Source organism: Bos indicus, chromosome 22 (assembly GCF_029378745.1).
Source record: "Bos indicus isolate NIAB-ARS_2022 breed Sahiwal x Tharparkar chromosome 22, NIAB-ARS_B.indTharparkar_mat_pri_1.0, whole genome shotgun sequence".
Lineage (NCBI taxonomy): Eukaryota > Metazoa > Chordata > Mammalia > Artiodactyla > Bovidae > Bos > Bos indicus.
Window position 1 is genome coordinate 51655181 of NC_091781.1, and position 19618 is coordinate 51674798.

Here is a 19618-nt window from a genome sequence, read left to right on the forward strand (position 1 = left end):
TTTCAGTTGTGTTCTGAAGGAGCCAGAGAGGATACTGCAGAAGGAAATCAGGCAGATGGTGAGTTATGGGCCCACATGCAACCAGAAAAACTTGGATGTGTGATGCTGGGGGCTACTGCCAGAGTGGATAACAGCTGGAGCAAAAGTCTATTACAAAACAGAGTGGAGCCTGGATAGCAGTGAATTGGTATTCCTTTATATTTCACCCATGGTCCCACCTCAAGCCACACCATTTTGGGGATCTATCAGCAGAGAAAGTGTGGAGTCCTAAACAATGGACCATTCCCTCAGTCTTCAGACACAATTCCCTTCTGGTTTGCCTCTTTAGTAGAAGCTTGATCCCAACCTTTAAAAAAAAAAAAGTTATTAGACGATTTGTTAAGAAAGGAAATTTGTGATACCAAAGTCCAGTGGGTATTACTATTAATGTGCTCAAAGATTTGGAAGGGAGAACACATCCCCAGCGTGAGCACTAGACTCCCCACTACCTCTCCCAGATGGTTTATTAACCCAGGCTTCCCTGGTGGCTCAGGACAAAGCATCTGCCTGCAATGCAGGAGACCTGGGTTCATTCCCTGGGTTGGGAAGATCCCCTGGAGAAGGAAATGGCAATCCACTCCAGTATTCTTGCCTGGAGAATCCCATGGACAGAGGAGCCTGGCAGGCTACAGTCCATGGGGTCACAGTCGGACACGACTGAGCGACTTCACTTTCACTTATGCAGAGAGATACTTCATGTCTAAACACTTCCACCCTACTGTCCACTCAACTCTTATCACACTATTGTTTATTATAGAGTATATATATAGGTATGTGTGCATGCTGTCACTTCAGTCATGTCCAACTCTTTGTGACCCTGTGGACTAACCAACAGGCTCCTCTGTCCATGGGGTTCTCCAGGCAAGAATACTGGGGTGGGCTGCCATACCCTCATATGTATGTATGTATATATACACATACATTTAAAGAGAGTTTTATATATATATATATATATATATATATATAGACAGGTGATTTTCAACGACATGTAAAATCACATGGCTGTAGTCAGTTTAACCCATCCCATACTGCAGTACCTTCCCAAAGATAAGACCCCATATTCCTAATGAGAAGATTTGAACGTTCTGATTAGTTAGACCACAAGCTAAGTTGCATGGCGAAAATAGTTAAATATCCACAATATCTACAACTATATTATTTGTACACATTTAAAAGCATATAAAATACCCAAAAATATTGCAGCCTTGTTAATCTGCTGTTCCCCAATACAAAGTAGAAAGTTACCCAAAAAAATAAAAACTGGTAAAAAAAAAAAATGAAAGCATATTAAATGTTAACTTAGATCTGCTTTTTCTCAGTCTTTCACAATGAAGTGTTATTAGAACTCTTCAACATCTATTTCTGTATCATTGGCTAGTTTCCTTGGACCTACCTTTTACCCAGTTTATATGAAGCGACAGTCCTTTATTCATTTATGAAAAACTATCCCAAGACAAACTATCCATTCTGGTAATTAAGGTTTTTTTACTTGTCATGTCAGTGTATATTTATGATTTCTATAAGATGCCTACCTTTTTTAATGAGAAATTGCAGACATATAAAAGTAGACTAAGTAGACTTTTCTGCCAATCACACAGCTTCAATATCTACTCAGCCGGTCTCTTCACCTCATACCATACATTGCTTTTTAAATTTAATTTGAGAGAATTCTTTGACAGTCCAGTGGTTAGGACTGCACATTTCTACTGCAGGGGACACAGGTTTAATCCCTGGTCAAGGAACTAAGGTCCCACATGCTATGTGGCACAACCAAAAATAAATTAGCAGGCAGTACTTCTGTATTATTGCAAAAGCCAGCTGGTCTCCTATCTGGCCTGTTGTCACAGTCACCTTGCTAAAATGAATAATTAGTTCAAACTGGAGAAGGCAATGGCAACCCACTCCAGTACTCTTGCCTGGAAAATCCCATGGACGGAGGAGCCTGGTAGGCTGCAGTCCATGGAGTCATGAAGAGTCAGACACAACTGAGCGACTTCCCCTTCACTTCTTACTTTCACGCATTGGAGAAGGAAATGGCAACCCACTCCAGTGTTCTTGCCTGGAGAATCCCAGAGATGGGGGAGCCTGGTGGGCTGCCGTCTATGGGGTCGCACAGAGTTGGACACAACTGAAGTGACTTAGTAGCAGCAGTTCAAACTATTCTTCCTTGAGAATTTAATTGCCTATAAAATGAAATCTGAACTGTAGCCCATGTGCTAAGATATAACCCCAGCCTTACCTATATTCATCTTAAGCTTCCATCACAGGGTGGGATTCTGTTCTCACCCTCTGAACTTTGCTTGTTAGAGCTGGAAGCACTCCCTGGAGAAAGTTTTCATGTAGTAAACAGTGGGCACCCACAAGTTTGAGGGCTGGTTAACTGAAAACCTTGGGCAAAATCACACATTAAAAAAAAAAGAGGCCACCTGTGTGCCAGGCATGATGCCTTGGTTCAGGTAAGAATTTTCAGAGGACATAAGAATGTATAAAAAATAATTCAATACTCATATTCCACACACAGCTTAAGAATAAACAGCATGGCTGAAGTCCCCTGCCTATGCCAGCCTGGTTATAAACCCTCTAGTCTTCCCCTATCCTTGAGCTAACCATTATCCTTCACCAGCATGACTTATTTCCTAAGCAAGAAGGTACATAATTGTTTTTCATGTTTAAAACTTCACCTAAGTCTCTCCATCTTGTGTGTATTCATCTGTAACTCTGGTTTTGACGACTCTGCCGCTCACACTGAACCATGTGAGGGCACTTGTCCAGGAAGGTCATGAGTCAGTGGTGACTCACTGGATCAACCTCTCCAGAAAGGAACCTGCAAGTAAGCCACTTCTCTCTGGGGCCTGATCTCCGGGATCACAAAGGGCCGTTGAGGTGCCCTGTGGCCACCTCTGTCCCAACATTTGGATACCCCAATACCCACTTCAGGTCTACTGGGAAGGAAGACTTACGTGGAAGAAGAGCTGGGTGGTTTTTTTTTTTTTTACTACACTGGGTACTTGTTGCTGTTTGAGGGCGGCAAATAGGGGCTTCTCATCACAATGGCCTCTTGTGGAGCCTGGGCTCTAGGGCACTTAGGCTCAACAGCTGCGGTGCATGGGCTTAGTTACCTAGAGACGTGGGATCTTCCTGGACCAGGGATCAAACCCGTGTCCCCATTGTCAAGGTGGATTCTAAACCACTGGACCACCAGGGAAGCCCACAAAGAGCTGTTTCTATTATGTGCTCATTCAACAGACATTAGAATTGTGCCAGGCCCTGGAGATAAGGAAGTGAATAAGATGCAGGCTCTCCCTCAGAAAGCTCACTGACTAATGAATGGAATAATCACTTAAAGATCAGGAGCCTTTGGGAGTAACACTTGGGTATAACAGAAGCTACAATAAAAGACAGGTTCAGAGGAAATGGCACCCAAGAGGAGTGACAGGAAGTGTACAAGAGGTGACCTTTAAGCCTCATCTTGAAGTCTCAGGAGGGCATTCCAGGAAGGACTAAATGGTACAGAGGTGACAGCACACAATTGAAGGTAGGGAGGCAAGAATGAGGTCAGGGTCAGGGGCAGTGGAGAGGGACATTCCTTCAGTGTGGAGCTGGGGGCTCTGTTTCAGGGATGTCTGAGAGCAGGACTTCTCAAAGAAATGCAAGAGGAACAGGTTAAAATGATTCTGATTCCGTAGGGCTGGGGCCTAAAGTCTGCATTTCTGACAAGCTCTCCTGATGCTGCAGGATGACACTAAACAACCAGCTTGTGAGAAGCAGTCCAGTCGCTGAGGGCAGAGCAGAGGCTGGCTGGCTGGTGAGGAGAGAGAAGGGCACTGGAGAGAAGGGCAGTAGGCGTGAGGACCTGGTGAGGCTGGGAGGGAGGGGCCCACGCTTCTAAACTGAGGAACTGGGTAGACCCTTGGCATATGTCTGACTCTGCCACCCTATGCACTGTAGCCCACCAGGCTCCTCTGTCCATGGGATTTGCCAGGCAAGAATCCTGGAGTGGGTTGCCACGCCCTCCTCCAGGGGACCTTCCCAACCCAAGGATGGAACCCGTGTCTCAGGTCTACCTGCACTGGCAGGTGGGTTCTTTACCACTAGCATCACCTTGGGCTTCCCTGGTAGCTCAGCTGGTAAAGAATCCGCCTGCAATGCAGGAGACCCTGGTTCAATTCCTGGGTCAGGAAGATCCCCTGGAGAAGGGAACAGCTACCCACTCCAGTATTCTGACCTGGAGAATTCCATGGGGTCGAAAAGAGACCTACTGAGTGACTTTCACTTTCACCTGGGAAGACCTTTGGCACTTACAGCAAAAAATACAGGAGGAAAGGAAGTATGTGCATTGAGAAATTTAATAAAATTACTGACCTGTATCCCTCATAAATATCAGTGTCACAAACAATAGAGGCTAACTTTTCAGATTAAGGAGACTCAAGACATGACAAGTAAATGAAATATGTGAACCTGAATTAGGTCTGGGACAAAACAGAAACAAAAAGTGCTAGACGGGACATTTTGGGGACAATTATCCAAGCTGAAATACACACTATTGATTAGGCTAAAATATTGTCTCAATGTTACATTTCCTGAATTTTATAATTATATAAGGATATCCTTATTTTCAGGAAATGACACTGAAGGTTAACGAATATGATGTAACCTACTTTCAAATGGTTTTATAAACTCTAAGAGTGCGTGTGTGTGATGGAAACAAAGGATAAGAAAGCAAATGGGGCAAATGTTAAAAATAAATGACTCTCAGTAAAGGGAGTAGGGCTTCTCCCGCAGCTCAGTGGTAGCTCCGTCGGTAAAGAATCTGCCTGCAATGCAGGAATCCGCCTGCAATGCAGGAGACCGGGGTTCGATTCCTGGGTCCGGAATATCCCCTGGCGAAGGAAATGTCACATTCCAGCATTCTTGCCTGGAAAATCCCATGGACAGAGGAGCCTGATGGGCTACAGTCCATGGGGTCCCAAGAGTCGGACATGACTTAGAGACTAAATCACCACCAAAGCGGGTAAGGGACTTCTTTGTACTATTTTTGCGACTTTTCTCTAAGTATGATGTTATTTCGAAAGAAAACATTGTAGGAGGAGGGGACAGCAGTGCTGAGCACCTCCTACGTGGACAGGGCGGGTTAAGACAGTGGACTGTACAGATTCTGGGTGGTCAGGGGGTGAACGCGAGGGGACTGCCCCGGAGAAATATCCAGACTGGTGACAGCAACTTGTCCCAGATGTGCAAACGGCAGTTGAAAGGACAGGTGTAGGACAGAGGTCTCGGTGGCGGCGGGGACCCGAGGGAAGGGGAGCAGGAGGCGGGAGGGAGGTAAGCTCCAGCGCGGAGAGGGAGGCAGAGGGCGTGGGTCCGAAGGCCCTGTGCCCCCAGGGAGGGCCACAGAGATAAGGTAAACTCTGCCGCCTGGGGCCGGAATGTCGCTGAGACCTTAGTGAACAAAGGCTGCCCATATTGGGCGGGGGCGGAGGCGGAGGCGGGAACAGCCACTGGAGCTGGGTGACCTCGGGCAGTTCTTAGCCCCTGTGACAGTGACCTGGCGGCAGGGATGGGGGATGGGGATTACCTTGATGATTCTAAGATCTCAAGACTGTGGTCTTTCTAATTTCCATGTAATGACGCCTGGAAGTCCTGTAAGGCCCAGGGCTCTCTGTTTGCACACTCGGAGAACCAAGAGATCAGCTCTTCGGAGGCTAGCACCTTCCAGGAATGCACAAGGCGGTTCAGCAATTCTTTGGGCAAAGTCAAATCGCCCAGCCTGGCGCCTCCGCCCACATTTCCTTTGTTCTCTCCTTTCTCTGGGCTTGTAGACGCGATCGCGGCATTAACCAGGCTACGCCACCAGGTGGCGACGGTGCCCCAACGTTAGCCTCCTCAAGCATCTGCCTTCCAGCCGCTCTTCCCGGAATCAGCGACTGGGAGGAGCTGCGGGTCTCCGGGAGCCCCCCACCGCTCCCTGGCTTCCAGCTGCATTCAAGACCGTCCTGCCTGCTCCAGTGCAGGCAAAGCTGTGGCTCCCTTTTCAGGCTGCAATTCCTAGTAGCCTCGTTTGAAAGTGTGCTTCGTGTACCACAAAGCAGGGGCACCAAAAGGGGAAACAAAAAGAGGAGGATTCAGGTGGGTTATCAGTGTATACTTTTTAAAATAAATATGTCAAAGTAGTCATGGAAGAACAACTGATCTTTGTTGGGTCTCTCTATACTTCATTCGTAGTTTATTTTGGATGACATGGACTGGAATCCATCTCAGTCTTTTCAGTATCTAATCCCTTCCCTCTTGGGTGGTCCTGACCAACTGCTAGACCCTAAAGAAATAAGAAGATCTATGTTTCAATCCTGGCTCTGCCCCTAACTAGTTGTGTGCCTTTCTGGACTTCAGAGGTCTATTTCCTTTCATTTGACCTAGACCTGCTAGGTCTAGAAAGATCTAGAAAGAACCAGACAGCTTGTGATTTCTCTACTGGGACAGTGATCTCTCTCTTCTCCTGTCTCTAGAAATAGGGACCTGCTCTGGCTCTGGGAGAAGCATCTCCGTCTTGAAGATGTGCATGGAGATGAAGGACTCCTCCCGTAATCATCTGGAGGGCAACGACCCCAAGAAGAAGGTGGGCCATGATTTCTGCTTCTCTTTTCACCATTCGAGAGTTCCGCTCTTCCTTGGCAGCCACGGTGTTCCTCCTTCTAGCTCTCAGACAGCATCAGCTGCATCTCCAGGATCTTCAAATTCAACAAAAGCCAAGCCAGGAGGGTCACACTTTGGAGTGGTCTATAAATAGCCAAAGTGAAAGTCACTCAGTCGTGTCTGCCTCTTTGTGACCCCATGGACTGTACAATCCATGGAATTCTCCAGGCCAGAATACTGGAGAGGGTAGCCTTTCTTTCCCTTCTCCAGGGAATCTTCCCAGCCCAGGGGTCGAAGCCAGGTCTTCCACATTGCAGGCGGATTCTTTACCAGCTGAGCCGCAAAGGAAGCCCATAAGAGCCAGAAGCTTGTTCCAGTTCGGTCTTGTTACCACTGTTTCCAAAATTACCTGCATTAACTTGACAGTCCAATGGACTAGAATCATGAAGTCTTTTGAGATCTTGGGTTAAAAATGGGGAGGTTCAAATCCACACACCCTAGGCTGGGTCTTCCTGGTCCCCTCCCGCCTGGCACCCCTGGATGCTCTCACACACTAGGCATCCATGAAATTGGCAGCAGAGGTCTTATCTAATAAAAAATGGACTTGGACAGCACCCCCGTCCCTCTGACCTAGGACTCCTCTCCCTTTCTTGTGCCCCTGTTCTCACCTTTGCTGACACCCCCAAGGAATGCCCTTCTTTTCCAGAAAATTCATTTATTCTTGTAAAAATGAATAATATAATTATTGAAATTTAAAACTCAGTTGATGAGTTAAATTATAGATGAGACCCAACTGAAGAGATAATGCACTGGAGAAATATGCCAGAAAATTCTTTAGACTGTAACGGTAAGACAGATGTTTATTGTACTTATACTGATGAGGAGAGTAGGAAAGAGGTAGAAAGAGAGGAGAAACAGAATATAATGAAAAGGTCTCGCTACATCAAATTTGAGTCCCCAAAGGAAAGAATAGAGAAAATGGAAGAAAGTTAATTTTCAAAGGAAGAGTGCCTGATGAAAAACTTGAATCCACAAAATCAAGAAAACCCATGAATCCTAAACAGAGTAAACGAGAAGAAAGCCACAGCTGGGCACATAATGTGGGCAGAATACCAAAGACGGAGGATCTTGGGCTCATTCTGGATTGAAAGCCAGAGCATTTAACACAGGGACAATTTAACAGCTGTTCACCAGCAACAATGGGAGACTTAAGACTAGAGGAGGCTGTCCACGAACCGTAGATGGTCAAGTTAGAATGTGTAACTGGCAAAACCACCTTGCAAGAATGAGAGCAAAAGGAAGAGAATCACAGATAAACAAAAACAGTGAGTTCCCCACCAAGAAAACCGAACTACGTGAACTTCTTCTAAAGGATACACTTCAAAAGCATGGGAAAGAATCCCAGAAGGTCAGTAATGCAACAGGGCCTGGGGACCAAGCACAGTGGCCAATACACAGATGTGAGTGTGGGAACACGGCAGGTGGGCACTGCTGGCTCACATGCCCCCGCTAGGCTGTGTGCTCCGGAGACCAGGGACCATGAACGCATAGCAGACAGGCTCTGAGAGTGCCCCACAGCCTCACAAGACTTCCACTCGGAATCTGCGCCACCCTGTTCCCTGGAGACTGTTAGGAGCGTTATTTTCAGAGAGAAGACTGCTCAGGTTAACAAAGGTAGTTCTGACATCTTTCTTTCAATATATTCTTGTAAGTGGTATGTTACACATTATTGCGATCTTTGGTATTTTTCAAATGCAAACCAAAAAAAGTGATTTTTCTATTGAAACCAAAAGCAATGAATCTTGGGATCCAATTGTCATTTGATGCTTGTATTCATAACAAACACCCGTGGCTTCAGGTTACGAAAAAACAAAGGCTTTGAGTTGGCTGCCAAAGCAAAGCCATCCTCCTCAGTCTAGTTTTAGTGGGGTTTTTTTTAAGACATCTTGGGACTTCCCTGGTGGTCCAGTGTTTAAGACTCTGTTCTTCCAGTGCAGGGGGCCCAGATTCAATCCTTCGTTGGGAAACTAAGATCCTCCATGCTGCATGACTTGGCCAAAAAGAAAAAGACAATTTCATTACTGTTGAAATTGGTTCACTGTAAAAAATAAAAGCAGGATGATAATGCTGTTAAGTGTCATTGTCCTCCCCACCTTATTCCTAATCACACATGTCCCTCTGAAGAGAGAGCCTCTGTTAAGTTTGTCATATCCCTTTCTGGATACTTTTCTATGTGGTTATAGTATTGATATTGGGTACATATGAATATGGGTGTGTGTCATTTCTATCTGTATTCACACACACACATATATCTTTGTATAAGTAGGTTGCATATATATGTCCACCTATATAGTACATGTATGTATATATACATATTACACTAATAAATATATGCATATATACATGCACCCATATCTATATGTCTACATTTATCTCTCTCTACATATACTATATATAACATAAAAATATCAAAACTTTTATAATTAAATTTTATTTATTATTAATTGAAGGATAATTGCTTTACAATATTGTGTTGGTTTCTGCCAAGCATCAACATGAATTAAATTTTTTTTTGATATGGCAATTTCACTTCTAGGAATTTATTCCTCTGTAAATACTTACATGAGGTATATCTACAAGAATGTTCACTGAAGTGTTACTTGAATATAAAAAATAAGACATATATATATGTGTGTGTGTGTGTGTATATATATATATATATATATATATAAAGAGACAGGAGAGAACGTTCTTTTTCTGCGGAAGTGCACATCTGGGAAGTCTTGCCCATCAGAGTGCACAGCCACGCTGTATCCATGGTAACAGTCCAGGCTGCCATATGCATGGCTGCTGTACGCATAGACAGTCATCGCTCAAATGCTCCCCTAGGGCTGGATGTCTCGATTGTTCACTTTTTTTTTTCCCTTTTAGTATTTACACATGATCTTCAGTGAAGATTCTTGTACATACAGTCCAGTGCAAGCAGTTAGGCAGGATAAGTTCCTAAAGTGGATTTGTTCCTAGAGATCAAGCGGCGGAGACTTTGACGTTTTAATCAGCCTGGCCCCCCTGCCTTCAGTGCAGCCGTGTTCATGTCCACTTCCACCCACCAGTGTAGGAGCGTGTTGAAGGCCCACCCGGTTTCCAGGCTGCTGCCACCCTTCTCTTAGTTGACTCCTCTCCCCCACGAAAGTGGACAACTTGCCCTTTTCCAAATGCCACGGCCACCTGAAGTTCGCATACAGGGCACTCAGAGCACCACCACCACAGAATGCTTCCTTCCTGGGCCAAGTTGGGGAAACCCAGCATTAACTTCCACATACTTTCCTTATTACAGGGCTTCTCCAAATCCTTTACCTGTGGGACACATTTCCAGAGAGGAGAGAGTGTTTTCCAAACCTATTTGCCTGTAGCCCTTTTCCTGTGGAGCTGGGTTGCTGAGGACTGGTTTTGCGGGCGCTGGTGTCTCCTCTGTGGTCATCCTCACTTGATTCTCACGCGGTGGGGTTGCTCCCATCTCAGGGATGAGGACACTTATGCTCATCTATAGGTGAGTCACTTTTGCTTACTTGGCCACCAACAGCAGAGGTGGGAGTTGATGTTTGTGCTTCAGTTGCCTTACTTAGTCCTCCCACGTCCAAGCTGCCTTCCTAAGACTGTCAGTTCTGGATTTGGGCTTCAGCTCCCTGAGCCCAGAAGCCACTTCTAGGTGGCTGAAACACCACTCCATTCCCATGAGACTTCACTTCCTAATTTATCTGGGGAAACTCTCCCTTGCCTTCTCTTCCTTGGGCTCATGCTGGTTTCAGAATAAGGGAAGAAGTTGGGAACACTTAAGTTCAGAGAGGGAAGTAAATTGTGCCTGCACCTCGGCAGAGGACACCTCCTGGCCACTCATGTTCCAGGGATGCTGGGTCTCTCCCCCGACATGCATAGGTGTTTGTTTTCCTGAGCCCCAGTCCTGGACTTCCCTGGTGGCTCAGATGGTAAAGAATTTGCCTGCAGTGCAGTAGACCCGGGTTCAATCCCTCGGTTGGGAAGATCCCTTGGAGAAGGGAATGGCAGCCACTCTAGTATTCTTGCTTGGAGAATCCCAAGGACTGAGAAGCCTGGCGGGCTACAGTCCACGGGGTCACAAAGAGTCGGACACGACTGAGCGACTGACACACACAGTTCTGGGTGAGTTAATGCTGTGATTCAGCTACAGTTCCGTCTCAGCAATTCCCAGCCTGGGAGACACCCTGTCTCTCCCCTACTCCCTGCCCCACGCCTACCCTGCACCTTGAGGGCAAGGGCAGCTGGGCCGGTGGAAGCTGGGGCTGCTCACCAGCCTGGCATTTGCCAGCACCCAAACAACTGGGTTGTGGAGGGGGGAAGCTTGACAAGCCTTGGCAGCCGCCAAGCTAGCCAGGTGAGTAGGGAAAGCGGCCAGGCGGGGCCGAAAGAGGGTGCGACGGCAGGTCTGGGAGCTGCAAGGCCTGCCCAGACATCTGGCTGGCTCGGGAAGCCAGGTGTGCTGACGAGTGTGGGCTGACCTGGAGCCCAGGCCACCGGGCATCTGATGAGCAGTGCTGGGTGAGGGAATGGGTGGATGGAAAGCTCACATTCATTATCTGCAAAACACAGCTAATAGCAGGGTGGTGTGAGAACGAAATGACAATACACATAAGGAACTTAGGACGGTTCCAGTAAGTGCTCAAAAATGCCAGATCTGACTATTGTGAATCTGACACAGAGGGTCCAGTGGGTTCATCGCTCAACCTCCACAGAACTCAGAAACAACAGACAAATGCAAAGAGCAGCAAAAATCACCTTCCACAGAGTCCTCAGGAAACCCCATTATTGAGCCTATTTTGCAGATGAGTAAATAGGCCTGGGGGCTTCCCAGGTGGCTCAGGGGTAAAGACTCCGCCTGCCAATGCAGGAGAGGTGGGTTCAACCCCTGGGTTGGAAAGATCTCCTAAAGGAGGAAACGGCAACCTACTCTGTATTCTTGCCTCGGAAACCCAACAGACAGAAGAGCCTGGTGGGCTACAGTCCATTGGGCTGCAAAAGAGTCGGACACGACTTAGTGACTAAACAGCAACGACAAACAGGCCTGGAGGGGCTGGAAGTTACCACAAATAACAGCTGAGGCTGGCACGTAGCTCCAGAGGGCCTGATCCATACCCCGGCTCAGGAAGAGCTGGTTCCTTTGCCTCCTCCACCCTCTCTCAACACCCACCACCTTGGGCAAGCCTGCTGAGGCAGCAGAAGCACAGGGGGAAATGCAGCCCTGAGAGGTGGGGCCACCTCCATCCCCACCCCCCCAGAGCCCTCTCCAGGTGGCCCCCACCAGACCCCTCCTCACTCCCGAGCCCCACCCATCCCTCTTCCCCCACCCCACCCCCACCCTGCACCCCACCCCCGCCTCGTGGGGAAACCTAGGCTCTTGGATCTCCTACTCCAGGAAGCCCTCCCCAACCCTGACTCAGCTGCCTGGGGGCTCCAGCAGCACTCTCACCCCTGGGTGGCACCATGGAAGTGGAGGGGGGCCCCACCCTCTCCCTGTGACTTTGGTGAACCAGAGAGACTGGGAGCTACTTCCTGAGGCGTTGGCTGCAGCCAGCAGACAACTGGAAGAATTCTTTGCAGAAAGCTTCATCTAACAGTTGTCACTGAGCACCACGCACTAGGCGCATGGGCGCTGCCGCTGAGAAGCCTCAGTCTGGGGTATCCTTGACAGGTGGCCCATTCAAGGTGTTGGGCTCAGTGACCTTGGATGGCGCTATGGTGGCCCAGAGCAGGGGCCCAGGTTTCAGATCTTCAGTTCAGAGGAGCAGACTCTTTATATATTTATGGATTGATTTGGCCGCACCAGGTCTTTGTTGTGGCACATGGGATCTAGTTCCCTGAACAGGGATCGAACCTGGGCCCCCCGCCCTGGGTTCTTGAGTCTTGGCCACTGGACCATGAGGGAAGTCCCGAACTCTTTAAACAGCTCCAAGTTGCTTCCTTCCATGTAAGGGAGTCCTCACCCTCAAGGAACTGCTATGGTTCTGTGGGGGTTCCTTATGCCCTGCTGCCCCTCAGACAGGGCTAGTACCGTAGAAAAACCATGGCTCTGTGTCGTGTCCACACCTGTAAAGCGTGCACGTTGCATGGTGTGGAGGAAAAGCTTGTAAACCATTGAGCACAGAGTGGGCATTACATACACAGCTTTATTTCTCAGGCTAGATGTTCATTTTCCTTTCAAATGCAAGATGCCACAACTTCCCAGGCAGCTTGGTCTCTGTCTGAAGGTCGCGGCAAGGTCTCATGTTCCGGTTTGCCCTACTGGCCTTTCCTGCCTGCTTCCTGCCTCCTGTCCGTCCCCAGTGCGCCTCAGTGATTTGCCTGTTTACAGCCCACTGTTCCCTCCTGTGAAACACCTTTCCTTCCCCTGCCTTGCATAGCAAACTTCTGCCAGTCCTTCTCACCACCGGGCCCAGTCCTCCTCTCCAGCCTCCTCAGGCCCCGGGGCAGCATTAATCACCTCTCCTCTATTCTCTCATGGGTTTGGCTGTGCGACTGTGCGCTCAGCCGTGTCCAGCTCTTTGCGACCCCGTGGACTGTAGCCCACCAAGCTCTTCTGTCCATGGGATTTTTCAGGCAAGAATACTGGAGTGGGTTGCCATTCCCTTCTCCAGGGGATCTTCCCAAACCAGGGATCGAACCTGCAACTCCTGCATTGCAGGTGGATTCTTTACCTGCTAAGCCATCAGAGAAACCCTGGCCATGTGACTATATCATGTTTATCTTAGCTACCATTTCTCTTACTTATTATCTTCGTGTTTCTCTGGCTCTCTGTATTCTCAACAGTGTTGCAGAAACTGAGCTGGGTAGAGGAGTTGTGTACTTTTTAGGGTGGGGGACAGGATCACCCCCAGAACCTGCAGCTTAGCTGGGCGCTGTTAGTGGGTTGCTCAGTGTCACACTCGATGACTCCTCCCAACACTGGCGTCCAGGCAGGAGCTGCACAGGCCTCTAGGTATTGAGGCTCCCACCTCGCCTGGGAGTGGCCAGATGCCAGTGCGTCCTGCCCCTGCACGTGGGTGGGGCAGGGCCAGGAGCCCATGTGTCTCTGTGACTGTGCAGAGTAAGGCCTTCTGTCCAAGACCAGCTCAAAGGCCTCCTTGGCCAGGACTCCATCTGAACACAGAAGTCTTGGATCCTGGCCCTGATCTCCCATAGAGGCACTGAGGCTCTGCAGAAAGTAGAATTACCCTTTAATTAGGATAAATATTTATGGGTCTCCCCAGTCAGGCAGAATCAAATTCAGGCCAGGACACAGCACCCATGGCATGCTCTTTGGCTTCCCAGAACCTCTGAACATTCCCCACTCTGAGTCCCACTCCTCCAGGTAGAAGCCAGACCTAAGCTTTCTCAGCCTCTTTATAGCTGGGGCACCGCCTGGGCCCTGGGCCCTGCCCCATCATTGGCAGCTGAGAACCCAGCTGGACACAGGCATCATGCAGAGGCCGTACTGTGTTCTGGGCAGGCGCCTCCTGGCATACAGAGATGAATCAGAACCAGCAACTCCAGTAGGGCCGTGGGGAAAAGACTACAATGAGGGGAGGCGTCCTGCGTCCCAGGAGCACAGACTGTGGAGACTGGTGGGGAGAGGCCCAGGCTTACTCATTTATTAATGACCCTGTCCTTCCAGCAGTGAAGTGTCCTGTAAAGTAAAATGGATTGTGTGTCTGAAAACAGTCATTGGAGGCCGTTGTGCCACCGTTTAGTTGGGATCGTGGACAAATCACCACGTCCTCAGAGCCTCTGTTCTCCTATCATCAGACTGAAAGTAGCCGGAAGGTAAAACAAGGCAGTGCGTGGAAAAGAGCTTTAAAACCGGTCAAGCACGGTACTAGTTTTTAAAGTTTTATTTATTTTTTGATTGCACTGAGTCTTCTTTGCCGTGCGTGGGCTTTCTCTAGTTTCAGCAAGCAGGTGCTACCTTTCCTTGCCGTGTGCAGGCTTCTCATCGTGGTGGCTTCTCTTGTTGCAGAGCACGGGCTCTAGGTGCCCAGGCTTCAGTAGTTGCGGTGTGCTGCTCTAGGGAGTGTGGGCTTCAGTAGTTGTGGCCCGTGGGCTCAGTTGCTCCTTGGCATGTGGAATCTTCACCCAGGGATCGAACCCCTGTCCCCTGCATTTGCAGGTGGATTCCTATGTACTGCACCACCAGAGAAGTCCCAGCACTGTACTGTTTTTATTTCTAGTGCATTTCACAGATTCCGGCACACTGTTGACACTTGACGGTTTCTATTGACTGCTGCTAAGCTGCTAAGTCGCTTCAGTAGTGTCTGACTCTGTGTGACCCCATAGATGGCAGCCCACCAGGCTCCCCCGTCACTGGGATTCTCTGGGCAAGAACACTGGAGTGGGTTGCCATTTCCTTCTCCAATGCATGAAAGTGAAAGGTGAAAGTGAAGTCGCTCAGTCGTGTCCAACTTTCAGCGACCCCATGGACTGCAGCCCACCAGGCTCCTCCATCTATGGGATTTTCCAGGCAAGAGTACTGGAGTGGGGTGCCATTGATGAACAAATAAATGAATGAACAAACCAGTGGATGATCGAATGGATAGCAGGCACTCAGGAAATGCTTTTTTCTTTTTTTTCAAAATACTTCATTTATAATAATTTCCCCCCTTATTTGTTTTTCCTGTTATTTATTTGGCTGTGCTGGGTTTTAGTTGTGACATGTGGGATCTAGTTTCCCTGACCAGGGATTAAACCTGTGTACCCTGCATTGGGAGTACGGAGTCTTAGCTACTGGACTACCAGGGAAGTCCCAGTAAATGCTTTATTAAAAATAAAGTATATTCTTCACAGAGCTAGAACAAATAATTTCACAATTTGTATGGAAATACAAAAAACCTCGAATAGCCAAAGCAATCTTGAGAAAGAAGAATGGAACTGGAGGAAGCAACCTGCCTGGCTTCAGGCTCTACTACAAAGCCACAGTCATCAAGACAGTATGGTACTGGCACAAAGACAGAAATATTGATCAATGTAACAAAATAGAAAGCCCAGAGATAAATCCACGCACATATGGACACCTTATCTTTGAAAAAAGGAGGCAAGAATATACAATGGATTAAAGACAATCTCTTTAACAAGTGGTGCTGGGAAAACTGGTCAACCACTTGTAAAAGAATGAAACTAGAACACTTTGTAACACCATACACAAAAATAACCTCAAAGTGGATTAAAGATCTCAATGTATGACCAGAAACTATAAAAATCCTAGAGGAGAACATAGGCAAAACACTCTCCAACATACATCACAGCAGGATCCTCTATGACCCACCTCCCGGAATATTGGAAATAAAAGCAAAAATAAACAAATGGGACCTAATTAAACTTAAAAGCTTCTGCACAACAAAAGGAAACTATTAGCAAGGTGAAAAGGCAGCCTTCAGAATGGGAGAAAATAATAGCAAATGAAGCAACTGACAAACAACTAATCTCAAAAATATACAAGCAACTCCTACAGCCCAATTCCAGAAAAATAAATGACCCAATCAAAAAATGGGCCAAAGGACTAAACAGACATTTCTCCAAAGAAGACATACAGATGGCTAACAAACACATGAAAAGATGCTCAACATTACTCATTATCAGAGAAATGCAAATCAAAACCACAATGAGGTACCATTTCACACCAGTCAGAATGGCTGCGATCCAAAAGTCTACAAGCAATAAATGCTGCAGAGGGTGTGGAGAAAAGGGAACCCTCCTATACTGTTGGTGGGAATGCAAACTAGTACAGCCACTATGGAGAACAGTGTGGAGATTCCTTAAAAAACTGGAAATAGAACTGCCTTATGATCCAGCAATCCCACTGCTGGGCATACACACTGAGGAAACCAGAATTGAAAGAGACACGTGTACCCCAGTGTTCATCGCAGCACTGTTTAGAATAGCCAGGACATGGAAGCAACCTAGATGTCCATCAGCAGATGAATGGATAAGAAAGCTGTGGTACATATACACAATGGAGTATTACTCAGCCATTAAAAAGAATACATTTGAATCAGTTCTAATGAGGTGGATGAAACTGAAGCCTATTATACAGAGTGAAGTAAGCCAGAAAGAAAAACACCAATACAGTATACTAAGGCATATATATGGAATTTGGAAAGATGGTAACAATAACCCTGTATACGAGACAGCAAAAGAGACACTGATGTATAGAACAGTCTTTTGGACTCTGTGGGAGAGGGAGAGGGTGGGATGATTTGGGAGAATGGCATTGAAATATGTATAATATCATATATGAAACGAGTTGCCCGTCCAGGTTTGATGCACGATACTGGATGCTTGGGGCTGGTGCACTGGGACGACCCAGAGGGATGTTATGGGGAGGGAGGAGGGAGGAGGGTTCAGGATGGGGAACACATGTATACCTATGGGGATTCATTTCAATATATGGCAAAACCAATACAATATTGTAGAGTTAAAAAAAAATAAATAAAGTATAAACAAGAAAAGTGCCACTTTTGGCACGTTTACTATCAGCTAACGATACCTTTACTATCAGCTAATGGGCTTTCCTGATAGCTCAGTTGGTAAAGAATCTGCCTGCAATGCAGGAGACCCTGGTTCAATCCCTGGGTCAGGAAGATCCGCTGGAGGATAGGCTACCCACTCCAGTATTCTTGGGCTTCCCTTGTGGCTCAGCTGTTAAAGAATCCGCCCGCAATGGGGTAGGCCTGGGTTCGATCCTTGGGTGGGAAGATCCCTGGAGAAGGAAATGGCAACCCACTTCAGTATTCTTGCCGGGAGAATCCCATGGATAGAGGAGCCTGGCAGGCTACAGTCTATGGGGTTGCAAGAGTCGGACATGACTGAGAGACCAAGCACACAGCACACAATGAGCTGAGAATTTCACAAACGTTCTCTCGCTTGGTGTTCACTGTAACCTTGTGAGATGATTATTTCCACTGTATAGATGAGAAAACTGAGGCCCAGAGATGTTAAGTAATTTGCCTAAGGTCACATACCTAGTAGGTAGCAGGGCTAGGATTCACACTCCCGGCTTCATTCTCAGCTACTTGTTATAATCCATTCTGCACTACTGCTGTTACTGTTGTTCACCCACGGACTGTAGAACACCAGGCTCCTCTGTCCTCCACTACCTCCTGGAGTTTACTCAAACTCATGTCCATTGAATTGGTGATGCTGTCCAATCATTTCATCCCTGTTGTCCCCTTCTCCTTCTGCCTTCAGTCTTTCCCAGCATCAGGGTCTTTTCCAATGAGTCATCTCTTCACATCAGGTGGCCAAAGTATTGGAGCTTCAGTTTCAGCATCTGCACTATATGCACAGGCACTTTCCACCCTGTCATCCAGCCTCTAATTACTACATAAAAACACAACTATAATCCACCATTCTGATGCATCTCTATAACTCCTGGCAGGGCCACCGTTTAACTTGACAAATCCAGAGAGCAAGTCAAGGATGGCAGTTTCCTGAGAGGCCGTTTCCCTGAAAGAGTCCTTGTTTCTACCCACACTGGTGCCAGAAGTCTTTACCTCTCTCTGAATCTCTTTGACCTGGGACCTACGTATCCCCCACGGGTTGCCAGAGCAGCTGCACCCAACCAATCTCTTCCTCTTATCTAATCTGCACCCGGAAGTTGGCGGGATGAAAAACATCACCTTCATCATAGGAAAGAGCCCAAGGTCGCTGCTGCCACAAGTCCACACAGGAACGTAAGCCCAGATATTTGAACTCTGAGGCCAGAACCTCCTCTCCCAAATGCTCAAGATATGAGCCAGAAACTATCTGGACACAGGAGAGGTTTCCTGAAATGGGAGAAGGGGAACTGGCTCAGGGCAAAGGGCCTTAGCCAATCAGCCTTTGCTCCACTGATTCCTTTGGGGCCCTTGCAAGGGACAGTGTATGTGTCCAGGATAACAGCTTTGGTGTCCCCCTTGTGTGGCAGATGTAAGGATTCGGGAGTGGAGAGGAAAAATACTTTTCCTGTACAGCAGCTGGGATGCCCCTGAGAGAGAGGAAGAATCTTGCTGTGTCAGATATGAAGTCAGCCAAACCAGGGGAGCTATAATAGCAGCAAGAATCAGGGGGTGTTGGGATCAGAAGGCCAGTGTTTGGGTCCTCGGTTTGCTCTGACCGCTGTGCACATACACAGGATGCTCCTTTTGGGCCAGATTCTGCTGCATCCGTGGGGACACCTAGGCCCGGTGATGCTCAGGAGGGATGAGACACTCCAGGACTATCAAGAAATCTGGGTCAATCCTGTTTTCATTCTCTTCCCTGCTGGCTGCTTTGAGCAGTTTAATTTAACTGAAAGGTAAAATCCTTTAATCACCAGTTCTAAATCAAGGCATGACATTTGGGGTAATAGCGGGGGAGAGCGATGACCAGTGGGTAAGGTGAGGCTGCAGGGAGACAAAGCCTGAGGAAGAGTCCAAGTTTGGTCTTAGCTGTTGGCGGGAGAGCCTGGCCCTCCCTTTTGCCCTTAATCGCTAACAGTATTGGTGGCAGACACCCTGAGGACTCGGGAGGAGAGACTTGGTGAATTATGGTTTACCTCTAAGGACAGCCTTTGGAAGCACATGTCCACACAAAGGGTTTGTATGGGAAAGTTCATAACAGGGTTATTCATAATACCAAAAACTGGAAACACTTCAGGTGTCCATCATGGCACTCAGTCACTCAGTCGCGTCTGACTCTTTGTGACCCTATGAACTGTAGCCCTCCAGACTCCTCTGTTCATGGAATTTTCTCGGCAAAAATACTGCAGTGGGTGGCCATTTCCTACTCCAGGGGATCTTCCCGACCCAGAGATCGAGCCCATGTCTCCTGCCTTGCAGGCGGATTCTTTACCACTGTGCCACCTGGGAAGCGAGATAATAATCCAACTGTGTTGCACCCACACAGTGGACTAGTACTGGGCAATAAA

At 47.6% G+C, this 19618-nt stretch overlaps 1 long non-coding RNA gene and 1 pseudogene across 1 annotated transcript; both read right to left on the reverse strand.

Moving 5' to 3' along the window:
* Positions 1 to 174: 174 nt before the first annotated feature.
* LOC139178647 (uncharacterized) lies at positions 175 to 5826 on the reverse strand. Its single transcript, XR_011563056.1, has 2 exons — positions 5615 to 5826; positions 175 to 346 (listed from the first exon to the last, which is right to left on the reverse strand). It is a non-coding gene; the product is annotated as an uncharacterized lncRNA (long non-coding RNA).
* Positions 5827 to 6430: 604 nt separating this feature from the next.
* LOC109575891 (serine/arginine-rich splicing factor 3 pseudogene) lies at positions 6431 to 18875 on the reverse strand (annotated as a pseudogene).
* Positions 18876 to 19618: the final 743 nt, after the last annotated feature.